Consider the following 22,593-nt stretch of genomic DNA (forward strand, 5'->3'; position numbering starts at 1 on the left):
GAGAAACATTTCTTGATGATAAATTAGGGGTCAGTTCATTGAGAGGACATAACAATGATCAATGTTTATATACTTAATAACAAAGCTTCAAAATCCATAGAGCAAAACAATTATGGTTGAAGACTTGACAGTTTTCTTTCAGTAATTAACATAACAAGTAGGTGGAAAATCAGTAAGGATATAAAAGATCTGAACAACAGTGAAGACTAACTTGTCTCAATTGACTTTTATAAAAACACTCCATCAACATCAGCAAAATGCATAGTCAAGTACACTTAGAATATTTACCAAGATTGACTATATTCATAAATCAAACCTTAAGCAAATTTAACAAAATCGACATTAGACAAAATATGTTTTCAGACCATACAGAATTAACTAGAAATCAATAACAGAACGAGATTTTTTTTAAATGATAGTAAATTCTAACCCTTGCTCTGCTTGTTAGAATTTTGTCATCTGATCTCATTACTACTTCTTTTATATTTTAAAAACTATTGGTTGAAGAAGGTAGAGTTATCCCCTTTATAATGAGGGGGTCAACAAGAGTTGATTGGAAGGATTCCTGGTATGGATAGAGCAGTAAGAACCAGTCCGTGATCACTGACCAGCAGTTACGTTTGGTCAGATAGAGCAGCAGTTCAGATATCCAAGCAGAGGAGGAAAGGATTAACAAGCATTCAGCAACTGGAGTTCAGAACCAGAAAGTCAGGACCTAAAATGCTAAGACCAAAGCCCTTGGCTTTTCAAGGTTAAAAAGCAAGGTAAATCAACAGATCATACTAGGGCTTAGCAATTGGATTCTGAAGCAATGATTTACCTTGTCTCCTATCTTTCCTTAGGGACAAAAACTGGTCTCAGAGTTTGGTTTAGTTGCCATGTAACAGCTGATACCATTGGAAGGCAGACAGTTTGCCTTCTTTAATTGTAAACAAAGAGATTAGTGCCTTCTGGAGGTTCTGGTCTTGAAGAATAAAGAAAGTTTGCGTATAAGCTTGGACATAATAAATTGAAAGGGTAGTGTAAGAGACTTTTGAATAGTTGTTCTTCTTATGGGCAAAGGGTCAAGTTGCCCAGAGCAGCTAATGGGTTGATAAAGAGAAAACTGATCCTTGTGGATTCTCTTCCTCTGCATAAGTCTTCCAGTCCCTCTTGCATTTTATTATATGTGAATCACCTGGGATCACCATCATTAAGACACATCTAAACATACTCAGGATCCTGCAATGGCTTCTCAATGTCTGCAGAATAATGTCCAACTTGTGACCTGTACCCCACATTTCCATGCAACCATCTCATCTCTTCTTCACCAATGCCTGTATCACTATCACACCAAAACTTAACACTTTCTTGAAAAGATTGTGCTCATTTAAGCCTCCATGTCCTTCTCACCTGCTATTCCCTTTAACTCAAATATTCTTTCACCTGCTTTTTACCCATCAAACTTGTATTTATCTTTAAATATTGTAATCGATTGCCAGTTTTCTATGAATGTCATTGCTGCCACTTTCCCCCAACAGCAATTATTCACTGCTCCTTAGATCTTTGTTCATAACTTATTACACTACATGCTTTTTATCTTTTTTAAAATTTTTAAAAGATTTTATTTATTTGAGAGAGAGAGCAGAGATGAGAGAGAGAGAGCATGAGCCAGGAGGAGAGGGAGAGGGAGAAGCAGGCTCCCCACTGAGCAGGGAGCCTGATGTGGGGCTTGATCCCAGGATCCTAGGATCATGACCTGAGCCAAAGGCAGATGCTTAACCAACTGAGGCACCCAGATGCCCTGCTTATTAATATATTTAAAAATATAATATTTTTATATTCAGTTCTAATATTTATAAAAGTGAGAGAGGCATACGAGTTTGAGAGAAGCACGAGTTTAAGATGCAATAGCTCTATCGGATATTATGAAAACAGCAGTTCACTGTTTTCACTGTTTCTAATCCCCCAGTAGAAAAATTCCAATTTGGGTGCTGATTATTTTGTACTTGCCTTCATCCTGCTAATTCTTTTTTTTTAAAGATTTTTTTTATTTATTTATTTGACAGAGATAGAGACAGCCAGCGAGAGAGGGAACACAAGCAGGGGGAGTGGGAGAGGAAGAAGCAGGCTCATAGCGGAGGAGCCTGATGTGGGGCTCGATCCCAGAATGCCGGGATCACGCCCTGAGCCGAAGGCAGACGCTTTAACCGCTGTGCCACCCAGGCGCCCCTCCTTTTTTTTTTTTTAAGGCATTACCTGTTGTCCTTCAAGGTGGAAGATGAGAAATTAGGTCTCTTTCACACCTCTCCCTTCTCACACTTGCACACTTTCCATCTCCGCTGCTCAGAATATAGTTATATCATAATTTAGTTAGAGCCATAGTCAGTTACATTATTATGACCATGTAAATGTTATTTCAGAAGAGCTTATCTGTTCCCAAATGTCAATCTCCTTTTAATATATTAAAACACATTATACTTTCTACCAGATTTGTACCCCAGCGCCCTCTGACCTGCTCTGATCTGTACTAGTTACTCTAGGCACTGGTCTTGTTCTGGGATAAAAGGGAATCCTTCCTCCTCTACTATTGGATCTGTTAGTCGGATCCAGTGCTCCCTATTTCATGGTGTGCTTCCTTGGTTTGATAGAACACCTTTCTTCCTTATCTTCCTGACAAAGAACACATGCAAGATAAAATTGTTCAGAGCTCGAATGTTTGAAAATGTGTTTGTTTTATTCCTTCATTTGACTGATAGTTTTGCTTTATATGTTTCAGATTGGAGGGACACCTGGGTGGCTCAGTAGGTTAAGTGTCCAACTCTTAATTTTGGCTCAGGTCATGATCTCAGTGTCCTGGGATTGAGCCCCAAACTGGGCTCTCCACTGGTTGTGGAGTCTACTTGAGATTCTCTCTCTCCTCTCCCTCTGCCCCTCCCCTGCTCTCTCTCTCTCATCCTCAAAATTTATTATACCCATTGTATCCATTAGTTATATCCATTTTCTTCTCTTTTCCATGTTACTTTTGATAAATCTAGCTTCCTGATTCTTGCTCCTTTGGGTATAATTTGTCCTTTCCCACTGGAAATTCTATAACTTTTTCATTCCCAGTGTTCTGAAATTTCATGGTTACTTTGATGGAGGTCTTTTTTTATTTATTTATTATGTTGAACATTAGATGGACTCTTTTAATCGAGAAATTCTAGTGCCTTGGATATGAAAAATTGCTTTATGGATTTTCCCCTTACCTTTATGTCCTTTTTGGGGGGTCATTTTCTGAAATTCCTTTTGTATGATTGTTGGACCTCCTAAACTGACCTTTTAACTTTTTTTTTTTTTAACTTTTTCTCATCTATTTTACTTCATTTAATCCTTATGCTCTATTTGCTTTGAAATTTTCTCAATTTTATTTTCTATCTCTCCTATATGATTTTTTATTTCTGCTATCATATTTTGGTTGCCAAAGTTCTTTATTTTTTCTCTAAATATTTCTTTTAAAAATCCTTCTGCTTTGGTTTATGAATGCACCATCTCCTATTTCTTATCTTATTGTAGAGTAATAGTTATCTTCTCTGTGACTGTTTTTTTTTTATTATGTTCAGTTAGCCAACATATAGTACATTCTTAGTCTGTGACTGTTAATAATAGATTTTTACCCGAAGTTTTCATCCTACTGTACTGTTTCCTCTAAGATGCTTTTCCCCCCTAGGTTTACATCTGCTATGGACCGAATTATGTCCCCCTAATATTCATATGTTGAAACCTTAACGTCCAGTGGGACTATATTTGGAGATAAGGCTTTTAGGTAATTAAGGTGAAATGAGGTCCTAAGGGTGGGGCCCTAATCCAATAGGACTGATGTTCTTATAAGAAGGGACGTCAAGAGAGTTTACTTTCTCTTTGTGCACTGTGAGGACACAGCTAGAAAGTGGCTGTCTGCAAGCTAGGAAGAGAGCTCTCGCCAGGAACTGAGCTGGCCAACGCTCGGACCTTGGACTTCCCAGCCTCTAGAACTATGGAAAATAAATCTCTATGACTTGAACTCTGCCATTCTGTGGTACTTTGTTATGGCAGCCAGAGCGGACTAAGACAACATGTTTCATAACAGAAGTTTTACTTGAGTATTTGGTAATCCTTGACTGCTCCAGCGCCCAGATACGGTCTAATGAGACTTGAAGCTCTGACTTCCCAGGTAGCTGCGAGGAAGGGTCTGATAATATATCCAGAAGTGCTGAGAAGTTAACAGCTCTTAGGGCACTCTTTGACCAGTGGAAGACAGGAAACAGAAATGAACCAGCAAATAAATTGCTCACTTTTCTCCCTCCCTTCTCTCAACAACAGACTGGTCCAAGTTGTTATGGCTCCATGTAGACTGTCTGGAGAAATACCATGTGACCAGTTATCCAGCCTGCACTTTCTTGAGAAGCTGTGTTGAACTGGCAACACACCTTCCTGCATTTGCTTTCTTTTTTCTCTGCCTCCTTCCTTCTCCCCTTTCTGTTTTTTCATTGGGATTACACTCTTCAAAAATGTGGTAGCATATAAGCTTTGCTTCAGGGTCTGTTTTAGTTGAGAGCAAAGGTCCTTGCACGTTAGTGTTGGTAAGAATTAGCGGGGATTCAATAAGATGCAGATTCTGATTCAGTACTCTTGGGGTGGGGCCTCAGACTCCGCATTTCTAGCAAGCCCCCACGCGATGCCAGTGCTGCTGGTCCATGGACCACCTTTTGAGTCACAAAGCATAGAACGCACAGGATAAAACACCCGGTATAAATGTTGTGCTAACAACCTCTGGTATGCTGTGGCATTACAATTGTTAAACCTTTCACTTCTTTTGAATTGGGCTAAGGTGCCGGTGGATGACATCGCATCAGAACATTGTGCCTCCTGTACTTTAACATTATGGGAACGATGATAATTATAAGGATTGTGGTGTTGGGTGGCTGCTTTTGACATCAGAAGCCTTGCAAAAGAAAAATTATAGGCTGAAGACAATTTTTAACCTGTGTCATGCTGTGATAGCCGGAGGACCTTATGGCAGCTTTAGAGAAACTTACATCTCCTGCAGTTGCAGGAGTGACTAGGCTGAAATTTGGGCCTTTGATCTGAGTATAAGGGTAGCAAGAATGCAAAGAAAACTCAATAGTTCTTGTATATCTAAATCTGAGGTCTGATAGAGAAAGAATTGGGATCCCAAGAACTGGGATGAGAACATTCATGTAAATGAGCCTGAGAACCATTAATCCCCGATTTCTCTGCGTGCCCTGGCCGTCAGAAGCAAGTCCTTACTCCTTGCCAGAGGCCGAGAGCCTCCTCTTCCCTGGACAGTATGCGATGACCTCACCTTAAGGATAATACCTCAGAAGATGATGCTGGTTGTCATTAAGGTCAACCCCCCACCATATTTCATTGCCTCCAGATAAGAATCTAGGTCAGATCTCAGCACAGCCAGAGCAGGGAAGTACAAGGCTGCTTCAGGAAGAAGCATTCATATGCCAAATGCACCATAGATAGCCACACATACGGACAGGAACGTGGGAATACATGTAGGATTTCAAGGGGGCTAACTAGGAGAAAGTACAGTATATACATGGGTAAGACAATATTCGTTGTCATGGCAATCTCACATATAGCTCAGGATTCAGTGTCTTGGTAAGTATGTCTATAACTGGTCTTAGTTTGCTGGGATGGCTCCTGAGAGATTGGGCATGGCAATGGCTTATCGTAAATGAGGTATCGATGCTAGGACAAAGATCATGTCTTAAAGCAGTGTTCAGCAAACTTATTCCATGAAAGGGCCAGATAATAAATATTTTGTAGGCCATGAGGTCTCTGTTGCAACTGCTCAACTTTGGTGCCCTAGCGAGAAAGCAGTCACAGATAATACAAAAAGGAATGAGCTTAGCTCTATGCTAATCAAACTTTATTTACAAAAGCGGGCTTTAGACTAGGTTTTTGAACCCAGGCCTTAGTTTGCTGAACTGTGTATTATATTAAATTAAAAGCAGCATTATGTGATAGAAAGAGCTAGAGTTTTACAGAACAATAGATTTGTATTTGATTCCTAGTTCTACTTACTACTGTGTAATTGTGCAAGTTACTTTATTTCTCAAGCCTCAGTGCTCTCATTTGTTAAAGTGGACCTTATAACCTTTTGTGCTTTTGTAATAATTAAAGAGATGATGAGATCATTTTTGCAACATATTTGACATAGTGTAAATGTTCCATAAATTGAAGCAATTATTTTATCTTTTTTTTTTTCCTGAACAGCACCAGGCATATAACCCAGAACATTTTAGGTATTCAGTAAGTGCTGCTTAAAGAGAAAATCAGCAGACTGCTTTCTGCTCATGATAGACTTTCTTAACATCTTTCTAGTCCTTCCTATAAATGCATAATCACCTGTGCAGAAACTATAATGTACTTCTAATAGTAAACCATTAAATTGGGAAGTTGGCATAAGTGAGTCTCATGGCTTTCAGTCATGTGAGTGAATTTTCCAGAAGTCTGATCCCAGAAGAAGTTGTTTGATCACTAACGTTCTGCTTGGAGCTCTACTGCTCAAAGATATTAGACTGCCTAAAGATCTTCTCCTCCAGGTCTTTTCTAAGTTTGAGGGAGCCTGGGCTATTTTTGAGGCTTTCAGTATAGTAAACAATAAAGAAATGCCAAATGGAGTTAAAGTAAAAATAGGATGTATTTTAAATGTTTACATGGAACAAAATAAAGCTTTTAACTCTCAAAATAGAATGTATTATATTCCCTTTTTAGTGTAGACTGTCGTGGGTCTGAATACGAGGCCCAGGAAGACTGTGGGAGTGGGGCATATAGACTTCAGGGTTCCGCTCCCCTGAGCTTGACCCTGCTCAATGCATAAGACTTCTAACTTGTTGGCACTTTAAAGCATTTTTCAACAACTGTTTTATGCTTCTGAGAAATAGTTCTCCACTTCCATAAAGTGCACCTGGAAATATTGGTGCTTTTTGGATAATAGCTTTCATATTTCAAAATTAGATCTGATAACTTACTCTGTGGCGGAATGAGAAAAACAGAAGCTCAGCCAGAAGAAATACTATAAAATGCAGTTTAGGTTGATACACCTAAAACTATGCATAGATAATACACATCATCCCACTTGGGGAAATATATTTTAGAAATACATGCTATTCCTTTTATGAAGTTTGAAGCAATGATAAATACGTAGGCAGCATTAAAAGAAAATATCAGCGGTATCTTTTTAGTGTGGGTTGGTATAAATTATCCTTGGAGTCCTCTAGAGCTAAAATGCTTTGCAGTACTCTTTATGAGTGTACTCACGCCCACAAAATTGGGTCATAAAGACTGTGCGGACCCAGGCACAGAATCCTGTTGTATACAAGGGGTTCAAGAGATGGCAAGGGAACGTGTCTCCCTTATAATTACATGCACTTGAACATCCTTCTGGCTATCAGAATTCTAATTCTATGAACAACTATTTTTAGAGGATTATATTGCATCGGGCACCCTGCCATGAATGTTCGTTTAAGGGTCCGTTAGAATGGTTACTGTTTCTTATTTGTCACTGCAGCCGTACAGCTGAGGACACACGTCAGAGCTTGATCATGATTTGTGGAATGTTTTTGAATGCATAAGCTGTTTTATTTGATTCTCACATCGACCCTGTATGAGATAGGTATTATGCACCCATTTTATAGACTAGAAGCTGAAGTAGCTGGGAGGTAGTGACAATTTCACTTGGCGCAGACTGTGCTGAGATGTCTGGAGGGCAGAGTATTGTGACACGGGCGTCTGTGAAGCAGGACATCGAGGTTTTTGTCTCACACAGGGAGTCCAAGAATGAATCTCGAGGACAAAAGAGAGTGAGTAAATAATTTTATTAAACAAGGAGACAGAAAAAGCTCTCAGGAGTGAGATGGGTCCCGACAGGCTTGCCAACACGGGCCTCCACTGACAGTCGTTTATTTACACCTCCCTGACCAGGGAGTTTGTGGCCTTAACGTTCCTGTGACGTCACGGTTTGAGTAAGGACTGGTGATAACATCTTTAATGGTTTACTTCTTTGTAGGGGCTGGTTATTCTTTGTTGGTCACGGGTGACTCTCATAAAAAAAGACCCCCCCCCCCGACACCTGGGGCAGGGTGGTCTGGTTTGTTCCCTTATCTCTGGTTTCCTTACACCGCCGTGTTTTGGGGACTACTGTAAGCCTGACTAGGTAGCCCTGTACCTATCTCTCCCTACCTAGCCCCGCCTGCCTTACTCGTGGAATTGGCTTCGTGGCGCTTTCTTTGCGTATAAAAAAACCACATTGCTAACCAGGAGGAGCCTGCCTGATACGAACACTCTTCTTGGGCCAGGAGGGTGAGTAAGTGGGTAGTTTTGATCCAACTGAACTTAAATGGTCATGAATTGCTATTCCATGGTATCTTTTTCTGTATCAGACACTGAGATAGACATTGGCTTTTATGTTGTTTCTAACTCTTATACCTGTGATGTTTTCCTGGAAACTTGGGCCAAGATTTCAATGAGCAACTGGAAGGTGTTTAGATTGTATTTTAATTATTTGTTTTTCTGTCCTATTTTTCTTTCAGAGCCATATATTCAAGGGCAAAGATCATGTTTTATAATGAGCAGCAGCATGATACGATGGAAGGAGGTGAAGTTTTGCAGTTAAACACACTGTCCCATTTTAGGGACAATGACACTGAGGATTAATCAGAGGAAGTAACTTGTCCGGTCACACTGCTGTTAAGTTGCGGAGCCTGGGTGAGAATCCAGGTTAGTGTAATTCAGAAGCTCATAATATTCTCCCTTCCTTCAGATTCCCGAGCAATGACAAAGGATCAGATTATAGATGGTGATGTTCGTTGGTCCTAATGTGTACTTGGATCCTTTCTGCACCGGCCACGGCATACATCTAGATTTATTGATGTCTCATATTCTCATACTTCAGATCTGGGAGGAATAAATCAGACAGTGGAAGCACATTCAGAAAATAACCAGCATATCAGCTGCTGTGTACAAATGCTTGAAGGTTCGCTCCTGTTACTTGTATTGTAATACTTGACTTTCTCTAAGTCGTGTACTCAGATCCCAGTGGTAGCTTTCATGGAAGCAGGTTCTACTCCCAGACGGGAGAATCAGGCTTGTGTGGTTTGAGAAGCAGTGCAAAAATCTGGCCGATGATAGTTTCTAGTCAGGCTGAGCTACAACTGACCACACTGCTATCTGAGAGCTTCCTTCCTTCCTTCCTTCCTTCCTCCCTCCCTCCCTCCCTCCCTCCCTCCCTCTCTCTCTCCCTCTCTCTCTCCCTCTCTTTCTCCCTCTCTCTTTCTTTCTTTCTTTCTTTCTTTCTTTCTTTCTTTTCTTCTTTCTTTTTTTATTACCATTTTATTTATTATTTGACAGAGAGAAAGAGAGAAAGAGAGAAAGAGTACAAGCCGGGGACTGGCAGGCAGAGGGAGAGGGAGAAGCAGGGTCCTGCTGAGCAGGGAGCCCGATGAGGGCTCCATCCCAGGACCCCGGGATCATGACCTGAGCTGAAGGCAGACACTTAACTGAGCCACCCAGGCGCCCCTGAAAGCTTTCTTTTCTCAGGCACAGGGCAGGCATCGTTCTGTGGAACCTGGTAAAGTGATGCTTTAAGCTGGGCTCGAAGAGCCACATCAGCTAAAGAGACCTTTGGCAGACTAGGCCCTTCTGTGGCAAGCAAGCCAGGTATGGGGCTCCTTCAGAATCCCCAGCCCCCTGGGAACACCCTAAATCAGTAATTCTGCTGTTGATAATTTTCTGACCTTCTGTGGAGATGATGTGTGCAAGAATTCTATCCAGAGTAGACTGAAGGCTAATGTTTCAATCTTAGTTGCAGAGTATTGACCACAGAGACTAGTCCTCACTGGGTGGTCTCGAACGGTATTGTTCCAGTTCAAAAGAATAAATTGGAAACTTGCCTGCATACACATTCATGAAACAGCCTAATGTGTTCTGGCAGAAATCACTCATAAAGTGCTGCATTCTGAAAAACTGGTACAAAACCCAAACATCAACACAGAATATTTAAATTTACTTAATCATCTATTCTTTCATTCAACAAGTACTTATGGGTTGCCAACCATGTGCCAGGCACTATTCTAAACCACTGAGGCTCAGAGATGAATGAGATACAGTCCCTGCCCTCAAGTGGCTCACAGTCCAGTGAGGAGACAGATATATAAATGGGCAATTATAAAACAAGGTGGGATATTATTGGCAAATATAAAACTGCAGGGATATTATTGGAGCACCAAGAAAGGACCTCTAAACCAGCCTGGTGTGCAGATGGGGTTTCAGGGAGACTTCTTGGAAAAGGTGGCTCTTAGGTTGTCTTAAAATAGATGCTGTAGTATACCTGGCCAAATATAGGGAGAATAATAGTCCGTGGAGAAGCTTGGAGCAATACAGCATCAAGAGGCAATGTGCCTTTTTTGAAAGCATCATCGAGTTTATTGTTGATGGAGCCCAGTTAGAATGATGTAAAATGTCCGGAAGGCATAGTATCTTCTTTGTTTAAATTCATAGCCTTAACCACCCCCCCTTAAGTTTGAATTTGGTATGATCTACAAGTGTCCATAACTTGAGTGATAAATCAGAATTCAAATGATGAAATCTGAGTGTCCAATAAGTATTACCATAAAATCACTTGTGCTGTGTTTCTGGATAAAGATGCCTAAGGCTTGGTGGGCCCCATCTGGTTTGTGCAGGGACCAGACTGCTGAATTAAAGAGAGATATAACTGAAACCACCACCCCTGCATCTTCTAGATTTTAGTGATGGTACTAATCTCCACCATCCCTTCACCAACAATATGTGATATCGTTTTTGACTTACTCTCTTGGTCCACAAAACAAGAGCAGTTTCAAAGGTTTCCATTTGCTTTTCTCTGCTATGATAGCTCTTGCTCCACAAGCCAAGGACCCAATGTGGGGGTTACTCAAACTCCCTAATGTGTCCATTCCAATGATAAGGTAGGGAACTGAGGAAATGGCTGCTTGGTGGGTCCATGGAACTTGGAAGTCAGACTTCTGCTATCACATAGAATTTATTACCTGGCTTCTGTAAGTCCCCACTCTAACAGGCGGGCCATGATGATGCTTGGGTCTCAGGGATTCAGTGTCACCTGAGACTCTGAATCCAGTAGCCTTGATGAGTTGGTATTTCTTGCTAGTGTACTCAGTCACAGAAGTATATGACCATAGATCTCATTAGGGAAGAGCTGGAGAAAATCATTACAATATGTCCTTTTCACAGTGTTACAGTGTTCTTCCTCGGAGGGACCCTTTCAAGTCAGGGGATTCTGGATCCGAAAACTGAGCAAGGGATTGCAACTTTTGTCCTGATTGTAGAAGTTGGGCACCACCCATTTTGCCCCTACAGGTACCATTAACCATCTCCATAACTCCTTATAGATCAAGACTCCTTTGGTTTTGCATGTCATTATCATTATGGTAACTTTTTTTTTGTAGTGAGCTGTAGTTGACACATGATGTTACATTAGTTTCAGGTGTACGACATGGCGATTCTACAGCTCTATGTGTTATACAGTTCTCACTACAAGTACAGCTACCAGCTGTCACCACAAACTGCTATTACAGTACCATCGACTATATTCCCCATGCTGTATCTTTTATGTCATGACTTACTCATTTCATAACCGGAAGCCTGTATCTCCCACTTCCCTTCACCCATTCTGCCCATCCCCCTCACACATCCTCCCCCCTGGCAGTCATCTGTTTCTTCTCTGTATTTTTAGGTCTGTTTCTTTTTGTATATTTGTTCATTTGTTTTGTTTTTTTAGATTATACACATAAGTGAAATTATATGGTATTGGTCTTTCTCTGTCTGACTTATTTCACTTAGCATAATACCCTCTAGGTCCATCCATGTTGCTGCAATGGGCAAGATTGCATTCTTTTGAATGGCTGAATAATATTCCTATATATATATATATATATACACATACACACCACATCTTCTGTACCCATTCATCTGTCAATGGACACTTGGGTTGCTTCCTCATCTTGGCTAAAAAATGCTGCAGTAGACTTTAGGGTACATATTTCTTTTTGAATTAGTGTTTTTTGTTTTCTTTGGGTAAATACCTAGTAGTGGAATTACTGGATCATAAGGTATTTCTATTTTTAATTTTTTGAGACACCTCCATGCTGTTTTCCACAGTAGCTGTACCAATTTACATTCCCACCAATAGTGCACAAGGGTTCCTTTTTCTCCTTGACCTTGCCAGTACTTGTTACTTCTTGTCTTTCTGTTTCTAGCCATTCTCACAGGTGTAAGGTGATATCTCATTGTAGTTTTGATTTGCCTTTTCCTGAGAATTAGTGATGTTGAGCATCTTTTCATGTGTCTGCTGGCCATCTGTATGTCTTCTTTGAATAAAATTTTTAGTTAGATTATTTTTTTTTGACATGGAGTTGTATCAGTTCTGTATATATTTTGGATATTAACTCCTTGTCAGATATGTCATTTGCAACTGTCTTCTTCCATTCAGTTTAGTTTGGCAGTAGGCTGCCTTTTTGTTTTGTTGTTGGTTTCCTTCACTGTGCAGAAGATTTTTATTTTGATGTAGTCCTAATAGTTTATTTTTGCTTTTGTTTCCCTTGCCTCAGGAGACATACCTAGAAAAATGTTACTAAGGCTAAAGTCAAAGACCCTGTCTATGTTTTCTGCCTATGTTTTCTTCTAGGAATTTTATGGTTCCAGGTCTCTCATTTAGGTCTTTAATCAATCCATTTTGAGTTTTTTTGTATATGGTGTAAAAAAGTGGTCCAGTTGCATTCTTTTGCATAGAGCTGTCCAGTTTCCCAGCATCATTTATTGAAGAGACTGTCTTTTCTCCATTGTATATTCTTGACTCCTTTGTCATAATTGATTGACCATATAAGCCTGGGTTTATTTCTGGGCTCTCTATTTTGTTCTGTTGATCTACATGTCTGTTTTTGTCCCAGTACCATGCTGTCTTGATTACTATACCTTTGTAGTATATCTTGAAATCTGGGATTGTGACACCTCCAGCTTTGTTCTTCTTTCTCAAGATTGCTTTGGCTATTTGGGTCTTCATTGTGGTAATTGCAACATCTTGTTTTTTGAGGGTTAAATACCCAGCCCCCAGTGCTTTACGGCCCCATTATCTTCCATAAATATTAATGAGCTCAGTTCTGTGATTGCCTCTTCTTCAATCGGCCGCAGCCTACAGAGGACAGCTACCATGAATTCCTAGTGATAGTCATGCCCCTTCTACCACTGCATTTTTAATGGCCTTAGTAAATGATATGTTCTCTAGAATACTATTTTCTGGCCTTCTGATGTATTCAATCCAGCATGCCCACTTCCCCCAGATGAGAAAACACACAGTTCCAACAGTCTCAAGAGGGCTTTGCAGAGGCAATATCCTCAGACGCATCCATCCAGACGGCCCTATCCCACATTTCAGGGTCTGTTTTTCCCAAGCAGGGTCCTTAGCATAATAGATTTGTCCTGGGTGAGCATTCAAGCCATCTCTGAAACTCCGATACTCAACTGTCAGAGCTCCAGAATGCTGCTCAGCTGTGTCTCCTCTTCCACCCCAGGAAATAAGGGCCTCTTTGGAAGGTACCAGAGATATGCTCTGGCTCTCCTACTTGGCTTTTAACTGTCGCTAATGGATTCCAGTTTTTCATTATCCCTCTCTAGGGCATCAAAACAACTTAGCAGTAAGTGGTCACCTCTGTAATTCTTGTAGTTATGGCTACCTCACATCTTTCAAATGCCTGGATTGTTTCATCTGCAAGGTGTTTACTTCCACTCATTTTCCCAGATAACCACTAATGAAATCTTTAGCAGTTGAGCTGCTAACTTGTTCCGGGGGCTATCTGTGCCCTATTTATTAAAGAGGGCACTTGTTGTGATGAGCACTGGGTGTTGTATGTAAGTGATGAGTCACTGAATTCTATTCCAGAAACCAATATTGCACTAAAATTTACATTAAAAAAAAAAAAAGATAGGATCCTCTTTTCCCTCAGGTGATAAATGAGCCAGTCTCATGTTCCCATCTTACCACCTGTTGCCTCAGACCCGCCCAGTACCACTTGCATTAGTTCATGCCTATTGAAAGCAGATGCCAGGATGGAATTAGACATGTAAGAGATTTATCGGGAGAAACTGGAGAAGGTGAAGAGAGGCTTCAGACCACATGCAGGTCTGACATCTATGGAATGAAGGAAGGAGGAGAGAGGAGGAAATTGGATTGGAAAGGAGGAGTCTTGAACTAATGAGGCTAATGAGGAGTCCTCAAGCAACATCACCCATGGGGAATACCCACCTCTTGCTGGGTTGGGCCTGTCTGAGTACCACCACTGTTCTCAGTTGTTGTCTGGGAGGAGCCTGTGGGAAGTGTGTTCTTGGTGTAAAAACAGCTCCAAGAGGCAGCAGAGGGAGGAGGGGCGTTAGTCAGTCATGCTCCCAATAGTAGTAGATTTCAGCAGTGCATTTTTGTTGCTGCCTCAGGGAATCTGTACCACAAGGCAAACTTTCCAGCAGTCATCAAGGGCGTGCTTGATGAATCAGGGCTGTAAGAGTTTGAGGAGACAATAGCTGTGTTTGGGTTTGAGGTAGCTCAAGTGGCAGGCGTGATAAAGAAGGGAGGGTCACAGGACTGACGGTGTCCTGATTTACCCCAGCAGATCTGGAGCTGGGTCAGGAGCTGCAGCAGACCATAGTGGTGGTTGATGAGCCATCAAAGGTGGGCCTAAGGGCCCAGTACCATCAAGCCCAGATTTGCATTTTGCCTTCATCCAATGATGAGTAGTTGTATGTCCTGAATAAGTTATTGTGCTGCATAAACACCGTTTGCCCCTCCAGATCCATTCTCCATTCCACCCTGCTCTGTATCCTGGAGACTGGCCTCTAAGGACGACATCACTAAGTGCTCATGCCCTCTGGTTTCCATTTGGGTCAGCCAAAGGATAATGCTTTAGGAGATCAGAGACAGGAGAGAGGTCAGAGTGTTTATTTCCCAGTCACCTGCCTGCCAGGTCACAGATTGACCATGGCTGTGTCTTTCTAGCAAAGGCTTTGGCTTCTGCGGGCTGGCCTTGCAGTATTCCAGCCAGGGATAGTAAAAACTTCCTGATTGGTTTAGGCCTTCACCATTGCTTGTTGGTTTCCCTTAACTTTGCTCACAACTTTGTAAATAATCTCATTAAACTCTATTTGCCCTTTTTGAGGGTGCCATCTTTCCCTGCTGGGATGGATCTCAACTCGTACAATCCTTTTTTGTCTCTAAATCCGTTTCCTCATTTATAAAATGGTGATAATAATGGCACCTATGTCATAGAAGTTAAGTGAGGTAATGTAGGTAAAATTTTTAGCAAAGCGCCTAACACATAGTAAGTGTTCAATGAATGTTAGCTGTTGTTATCATTCTATTATCATTGTAATTATCATTTTTATTCGGGACTCAGTCATTGGGACCAAGAGAAGAATGCTAAGAGTTGGAGTTTCCCACCAAAACCTCCCCTTGAGTCAGGATACTTAGCAAAACATGTAAGTGCAACCAAAGGTTGGGTCCCATTAGACCCATTACATGATAAATGCACCTTTGCCAATATCCCGGTGACTGATAAAACTCCCAGCAGGATCGCTCTGATCATGGTTATTTCTGAGTGCATTTGTAAGGCCAAAGGTTAGTGCTCTTCCCATTTATTAATCCCTTGCTGCAAATTAAGCTAATTTAGAGAAGTAATTCTTAATCAGTAGCAAGAGATAGAGGAAAAAACTCCTTAAGGTTATAAAAAGGCACTATTACAACTTAGAGAAGCAAGGCTTATTTCATCCTAAATACTTTGTAATTCCCAAATATATGATGTATTACAGTGGGAAGAAAGCACTGCTTAGCAGAAATGCTGCAATTTGTCCATATTATCTGTGTAATTATTCTCATAGCCTCACTGTGGCTTAGATCAGTTTATTTCATCATTTAAGAGATAATAGCCTTCATGAGGCTGGGTTACAGATTTTATCTCCGCAAAAGCCTCATAGCACAGAGACAGTCTTCTCCAAGATTGAAATCTATACTCATTGCCTGATACTGCACCTTGCAGGTAAATGATGATGATCACAAGGACAGTGGAAAGTGGGGGTACCAGTCAATTCACGCGGGTACAAGAAGAATCCAAGTGCATTTATTACCTTTGACTAGGTAAATGGTATTATTTTCCTATGCAAAAGGCTATTTTTAAAAATGTGATGAAGTAAATTTTCATGTGAAGAAAGAGCTAAATAACAAAGTTCTAGTGATGTACCATTAGTGTTTGTATTAGTTTCTTAGGACTACCGTAACAAATTACCACCAACTGGGTGGCTTGAAACAACAGAATCTTACTCTCTCACAGTTCTGGAGGCTTGAAGTCCAAAATGAGGGTGTCCGCAAGACTGTGCTCTCCCCGAAGGCTGTAGGGGAACAGCCTTCCTTGCCTCTTCTCAGCTTCCACTGGTTGCAGGCAGTCGTTGCCTTCCCTTGGTTGTATCAGCCTAAACCCAGTCTCTGCCTCTGTCTTCACGTGGCCATCTTCCCTGTATGTCGGTGTCCAAATTTCCTTCTTTTTATAAGGACACCCGTCATATTGGATATAGGCCCACCCTGCTCTCTATGACCTCATCTTATCTTGATTTTATCTGCAAAGACCCTATTTCCAAATAAGGTCACATTCACAAGGTTCTGTGGACATGAACTTTAGGGGAACACCGTTCAATCTATTATAATGTCTGTCATGCTAACTACTCAAGGGTTGGTTCATCTCTTAGCAGCTCTTTTAAGCTATTTGTTTTCTTTTCTTCTTTGATACTTTATTTCTATCTTTTTTAGCCTCTCTTCTTTTCCTTATTTGATTTGCTCATCTGGAGAGAGAGATTTAAGTTACATCATTTCAGTGATTATATAGCAGACAGGCTTTGTGGGACAAGTGGTTTGTCACTCCCCACTCCTACCCCATGTGGTACAAAGTTATATTTCACTGTCTCTGTGCTACATGGAGAATATGGGTTGTTGGGGAAAGGAGATTTCAGTGAGTGATGAGCCATCAGCAGGCTTCTCCACTTGGTGTTTTATAGTCCGTAGACCTCGATGAGATGCCTTGCCCACCCCACAACTACCTCCTTCCTTGTGTTCTCTTCCTTGAAGCTACTCCTCAGAGGACATCCTTGGCAAACAGACTTCCTTTTAGCCCCACCTAATACATCACTTTTAAAAAATCCCATAGTTTGTTCCCATTTCCCAGCACATGGAAGCAGAGAGAGGGAGAATCTTACATGCTTCCAGCCCCTGTCTGCTCAGCCTCTTCCCCACCCTTCCCCAAGTAAAGAAGAGTTGCTCAGCCACTTGTTCGGTCTGGGATGACTAACTGGGGTCTGATGATCAGAGTGATTGTGTTCGTGCTCACACACTCTCTTCTGTGGTCCTCCATTGTGCTGCTGGGGCAGTGAGAAGGCCAAATGCTCTCTTGTTGCTCCATCAAGGTGTGCCTCTGCTTCTCAGTCATCACTTTCATTTCTGGACCAGATGACTGGCCAGAAGATGCTAAGAGCCTAATATGGATTAGGGGTTGGGGATAAGAGGAGGCTCTACTTAGTTGCTTAATGATGCTACATACACAATCCAACCTAATTTTTATCTTCGCTTTGCACTGGAGGTGATTGGGCAGAGCTAAGCCAACGAAAAACAAACAGAGGGGCGCCTGGGTGGTTCGGTCGTTAAGCATCTGCCTTCAGCTCAGGGTGTCATTCCAAGGTTCTGGGATCGAGCCCCGCATTGGGCTCCCTGCTCTGCTGGGAGCCTGCTTCTTCCTCTCCCACTCCCCCTGCTTGTGTTCCCTCTCTCGTTGGCTGTCTCTCTCTCTGTCAAATAAATAAATAAAATCGTAAAAAAAAAAAAAAGGGAAAAGAAAAACAAACAGAACGCCTAGCTTTTTGCACTTTGCTTCCGTGTTACGTACGTGCATGCTAGCACTTGTGTCTCAGCAGGAGCCAGAGAGGAGGGGTGATTGTTGGGGAAGAACATGCCTGTTTCGGATCCGTTAGCCAAGTGTCCTGAACAACCCAGTAACCCCTCTCTAACAGGTATGTTACAAACAATGTCTAAAGTAAGAGGGCTGTTTTGTTAATATATCTAGGCCATTTACTAGTTCAGGTGATTGGGAATTGGCCATGTTGTGGCAGCCCACGTGTGTTCACAGGTGACACCGAGTTACACTCTTGAAGATACGTAGCATGTGCTTTGAAAGCAGCTTCGCACTGATTTATTGCGTCGTGCACAGGAAAAGAGAATATCGTTCCTCCTGGCCCTGACTTAACGTGTTACTAGCTGCTCATTAGACCCTAGTGCTTATGTCTCTGCATAGTACGTCATTTGTACAGGACACCACACCCTTTTAACAGTGATGTTAATGGAGCATGTTTTATTAAATTTATTCAGTGACAAGCTTGGAAATTGGGACAATATTTTAGATGCTGTCGTTAATTGAATGTATCTTGGAATCTAGTTCTTTTATCAAAGACAGAGGTTATTGTAATTGTGAAAATTTTCATTTATGAAAGGTCTGTTACAGGATCATTGGTTAAATTGGAATTTAGAAATGCAGCTCACTTCAAGTTAAACTAAAATATATATTTAACTGCAGAAGCAGGATTCTTTTTTTTTTTTAAGATTTTATTTATTTATGTGACAGAGAGACAGCCAGCGAGAGAGGGAACACAGCAGGGGAGTGGGAGAGGAAGAAGCAGGCTCCCAGCCGAGCAGCCTGATGGGGGGCTCAATTCCAGAACGCCAGGATCACGCCCTGAGCCGAAGGCAGCCGCCTAATGACTGCGCCACCCAGGCATCCCCAGAAGCAGGATTCTTAACCATCTTAAATGGATCGGCTGAACAAAGCTAAATTTAAAAATCTCAATATATAAAATTTTGACCTAATAAAATAATCGTTTGCTCCATTTCATAAAAATAAGAGTATAATATTTTTAAGAAATTAAAATTTTACTTATATCTAAGTTAGCCATTTGGTTACTCATTTAACTTTTTTCATTCCAAAGGAAGCCAGAGTGATATAAATAAAGATTATTAGAAATATATTTAAACAAAACTATTAGAAATACTTTGTCACAGGTAGCATACAATTACTCTTACCATGGCTGACGGGTATGATATAGGTAAAAAATTCCAATAAATTCAGAAGGAAGAGATAAACATGGTTCTGTGGGGCCTTTGTTCCAGAACTTACGTGTGCTCCTTGGTGGGACAAACTGCTACTCGTTTTCACCCACAGAACATGCAGAATTTGTTGCTCCAAAATCTTATGTAAGAGTGTGTTAGTATTTGCTTATCTCTAAGGTTATCGTTGCTGCGGCTGACGGCAAAGTTCTTATGTAACTTCTGTTTACGGATATACACGTGTGCCCACGACGTGTCAAAGGCAGCTTCCCTTTAAGTGTGTTTTGCCTCTTTATGACTTTGTCAGTGAACTTTCAGGAAATGGCAGAGTAGCTTCCTTTCGAGCCTGAGGAAGCAATGCCTGTCACCAGAGCCCGAGGAGAGTCCACTGGGAGGAAACTGAAGCCCACAAAAATTAAATACTTATCCATGGTGACCCAGAAGATCATTAAGCACAAATCCTCTGACTCCTGAGACACGCTCTTTTTTCGCTCTCATTTATGATGTTATATGCCTCCCTGTGGCACCTTCTGAACATGCCTCTCCGTGTGTGCTTTGGCAGAGCTAAATTTATTGAGGCTGTTAACTGGGCCTTGAAATGAGCGTTCCATTTTGTGGTGTTAGGCAGGTTCAGGTGTAAAATCTGAACTGGGTCCTTATGACCACATAGTGGCTTCAATCCTTTTGGACAACTTCAACTGAATAACACTAGAAATTCCTTGCACGGATCATGAGCAACATGTGACCCCCAAACTCTTCTCGGTTCATTGTAATCTTTCATCTCTTCTAAGGTATCTGAACTGGATTTTTGTTCCCATTTATGCTGTCTAATCTCTTAATTGTTCAAAGAAATAGTTAACTGTAGGAACATGAAGATTGCAACTGAAAAATATTCAAGAAGTGTTTGCACCGCTTGCCTTTTTTTTTTTTTTTTTTGGTTTTTTTTTTTGGGGGGGGTCTTAATTGCTCAAGGCAAGTTAACGACAACGTTACCAAGTCACAGCTAAAGAGATCGTCTGAAATCTGTCCACCTATTCCATTCTTGCTTCGGGACCCTGTGCTACTGGAGTACAGGCCTAGGCATCATTCTTCCTTGTATCCATGGCTGTGTCTGTTAAGACCTTTTATACAATAGCCTCAGAACTCTGGTTGCAATTAGAGTTTTGATTAGCTGTCAGTGATGTCATAGCCATGGTTATTTTAAATCCACTGTGCTAAGTGTTTTCCTTTTCTTAATGTACTGTAGAAATTCCATTTCTTGACAGCAATAAGACACTTCAGGCACTGTGTTTCAGGGCCAATACTGCACTTCTCATGGAGTTAAGACACTTGGCCTTCAGCCTCATGACTTATAAGACAATCTGAGTTATGCTATAATCACCCAGAAATATACATGGCCTGTTGTGTTTTATTGCTTAAATGGAACCTGTCCCAGAGCCTCAGCAACTGACAAGGTGGGAATATAGCCCCGAATGACTGTTCGGATTCCCGCTGGGAGTTGCTTTTGGTCAGATCTCCTTTCGCTGTTCAGGGGTTACACTGAAACCCTGGAGGCCTTCGGTATATTTACTGCACAACAGAAATCAAAACTTCCAGCATCTCAGGTCTCGCTGCCAGACTGCCCAACTTGGGTTGCCAAATATCTCCCTCTCAACACATTTATTGAACTTTAAAATGGCAGAACAGCATTGAATGAAGTCCAGTAATTTTTATAGGATATATTTTAGTCACTAGACTTTGAAGACTATTCCAACGTTAATTATAAAGTTTCTGTGTCTGGATAACATATTGTTAACAGTTATTTTGCAAGTGCTAATGGCAAGATGGAAGATTTCCAATAATTTTATTGAGGAAGTAGCAATTAAAATGTTGAGCACTACAGGGTACATACAAAATAAAAATAATTTTGCAAACATGGCACTGTACTTCAGGATAGAAATGGAGATGTACTCTTTATTTTCGCATAGATATAATGATTTTGCAATTCCACCTGTTTTTATTCAGAGAAGATCAAGAGGTCTCTTTTTTGTTTGTTTGTTAATATTTAAAGGCAGTGTAAAATGCCAGCACTCCAGGCTGGCTTGATATTATTTACCACAACATCATGAAATGATTTTAAGACAAGTTGTTATCCATATTTCTTTCAATAACAAATATCATTAAAATGAGATCATTGGCTTTGTGTGACAATTTATGACTCTGGAAATGCATGAGCTGTCGTTTCTAAAGACTTTCAAAGACCTCATCCAACATGGTTTTCCTCCAGAGCTCTCTTGGGTGACCACCCATCTTCCAGACTCACCCTACCGCAGTCAGCCAGCATCTTCGGGTCATTAGCCTGTCAGAACCCTGAGAGCAGAATGATGGACAGCAGGACGCAGCAGGGGAGATGGAGAGCCCTCGAGTACATATGGTGTCAGGGGCAAGACCTAAAGGGTTACAAGGACTTGCCCACGGTCACACAGCTGGGGAGCAATAGATGGTGCATGTGGGCTTGGTCCAGGAGTGTGTCATCTTTACCACATTGCTCCCAATCATTTTAAATTTAGAGTACAAATTGTTCATTGTAGAATCAAGACAGCAGGAATAAAAACAAACTGATTTTCTGTCAGTTTGGTAACATTATATTTTGAAAGGGATTTTAGACCAAGAGCACAGCTGCTTTCCAACTTTACTTGATCACCACTTTCTTTTTTAGGCATATTCCGATTGCTATGTAACTTAGGCCTAGGTTTCCCTCGTTCATTTGGTAAAATAATTCTTTTACCTAAAGAGTAATTTGTATTTTTAATTTTGGTTTAGATCTGTAGTTAGAATGCTCGTCAGCACTGGCTGATGATATCAACACTATGCTATAATATGACTAAATGAAGTTTCCTGCTAAAGTATTTTATTAAGGTTCTGCTTTTGGGGGATTGAAATGTACTTCCGTTGGTTTTCCTTTGTGGATCATTTCTTAAAAATACCTTTTCTCTGAAGGATCATCCGAGAGCAGTAGGATCAGGAACCAGCTTTTCTTTTTTCACTCAAAGAAAAAAAGCATACAGAAACTGAAGTTATCTGGGAGTTTTTTACCCACTTTTGCTAAATCAAAGGGATTTTTAAAACATTTTTATGAGTCAATCCTCGGAAAGAGAATAATTCTCATTAATGGGGTTTCCTCTTTTTTAACTTATATACTTATGGAATTAATTGTTATATTCTCATATTGCTTTATTTACTCAGTCTTATGAATTCTAAATATTAAAGCAGATTATTAGGTTTCTTTTTTTTTTTTTTTAAGATTTTATTTATTTATTTGACAGAGAGAAAGACAGCCAGCGAGAGAGGGAACACAGCAGGGGGAGTGGGAGAGGAAGAAGCTCAGTGGAGCAGGGAGCCCA

The 22,593-nt window shown here is 40.9% G+C and overlaps 1 long non-coding RNA gene across 7 annotated transcripts in view; it reads left to right on the plus strand.

Moving 5' to 3' along the window:
* LOC103657445 overlaps positions 1-22,593 on the plus strand; it is a 122,885-nt gene that overhangs the window by 27,101 nt on the left and 73,191 nt on the right. For 5 of the 7 annotated variants that reach the window (XR_566855.2, XR_005838368.1, XR_005838370.1 and 2 more), the window contains exons 3-4: positions 8,568-8,754; positions 11,263-11,388. The exons of 1 other annotated variant lie outside the window; for it this stretch is intronic. This is a non-coding gene — a long non-coding RNA (uncharacterized LOC103657445). The remainder of the gene's footprint in view (positions 1-8,567; positions 8,755-11,262; positions 11,389-22,593) is intronic. One more of the 7 variants, XR_005838367.1, reaches the window with a different exon arrangement.

The sequence above is a fragment of the Ursus maritimus genome, unplaced genomic scaffold (genome assembly GCF_017311325.1).
Source record: "Ursus maritimus isolate PB19 unplaced genomic scaffold, ASM1731132v1 scaffold_29, whole genome shotgun sequence".
Lineage (NCBI taxonomy): Eukaryota > Metazoa > Chordata > Mammalia > Carnivora > Ursidae > Ursus > Ursus maritimus.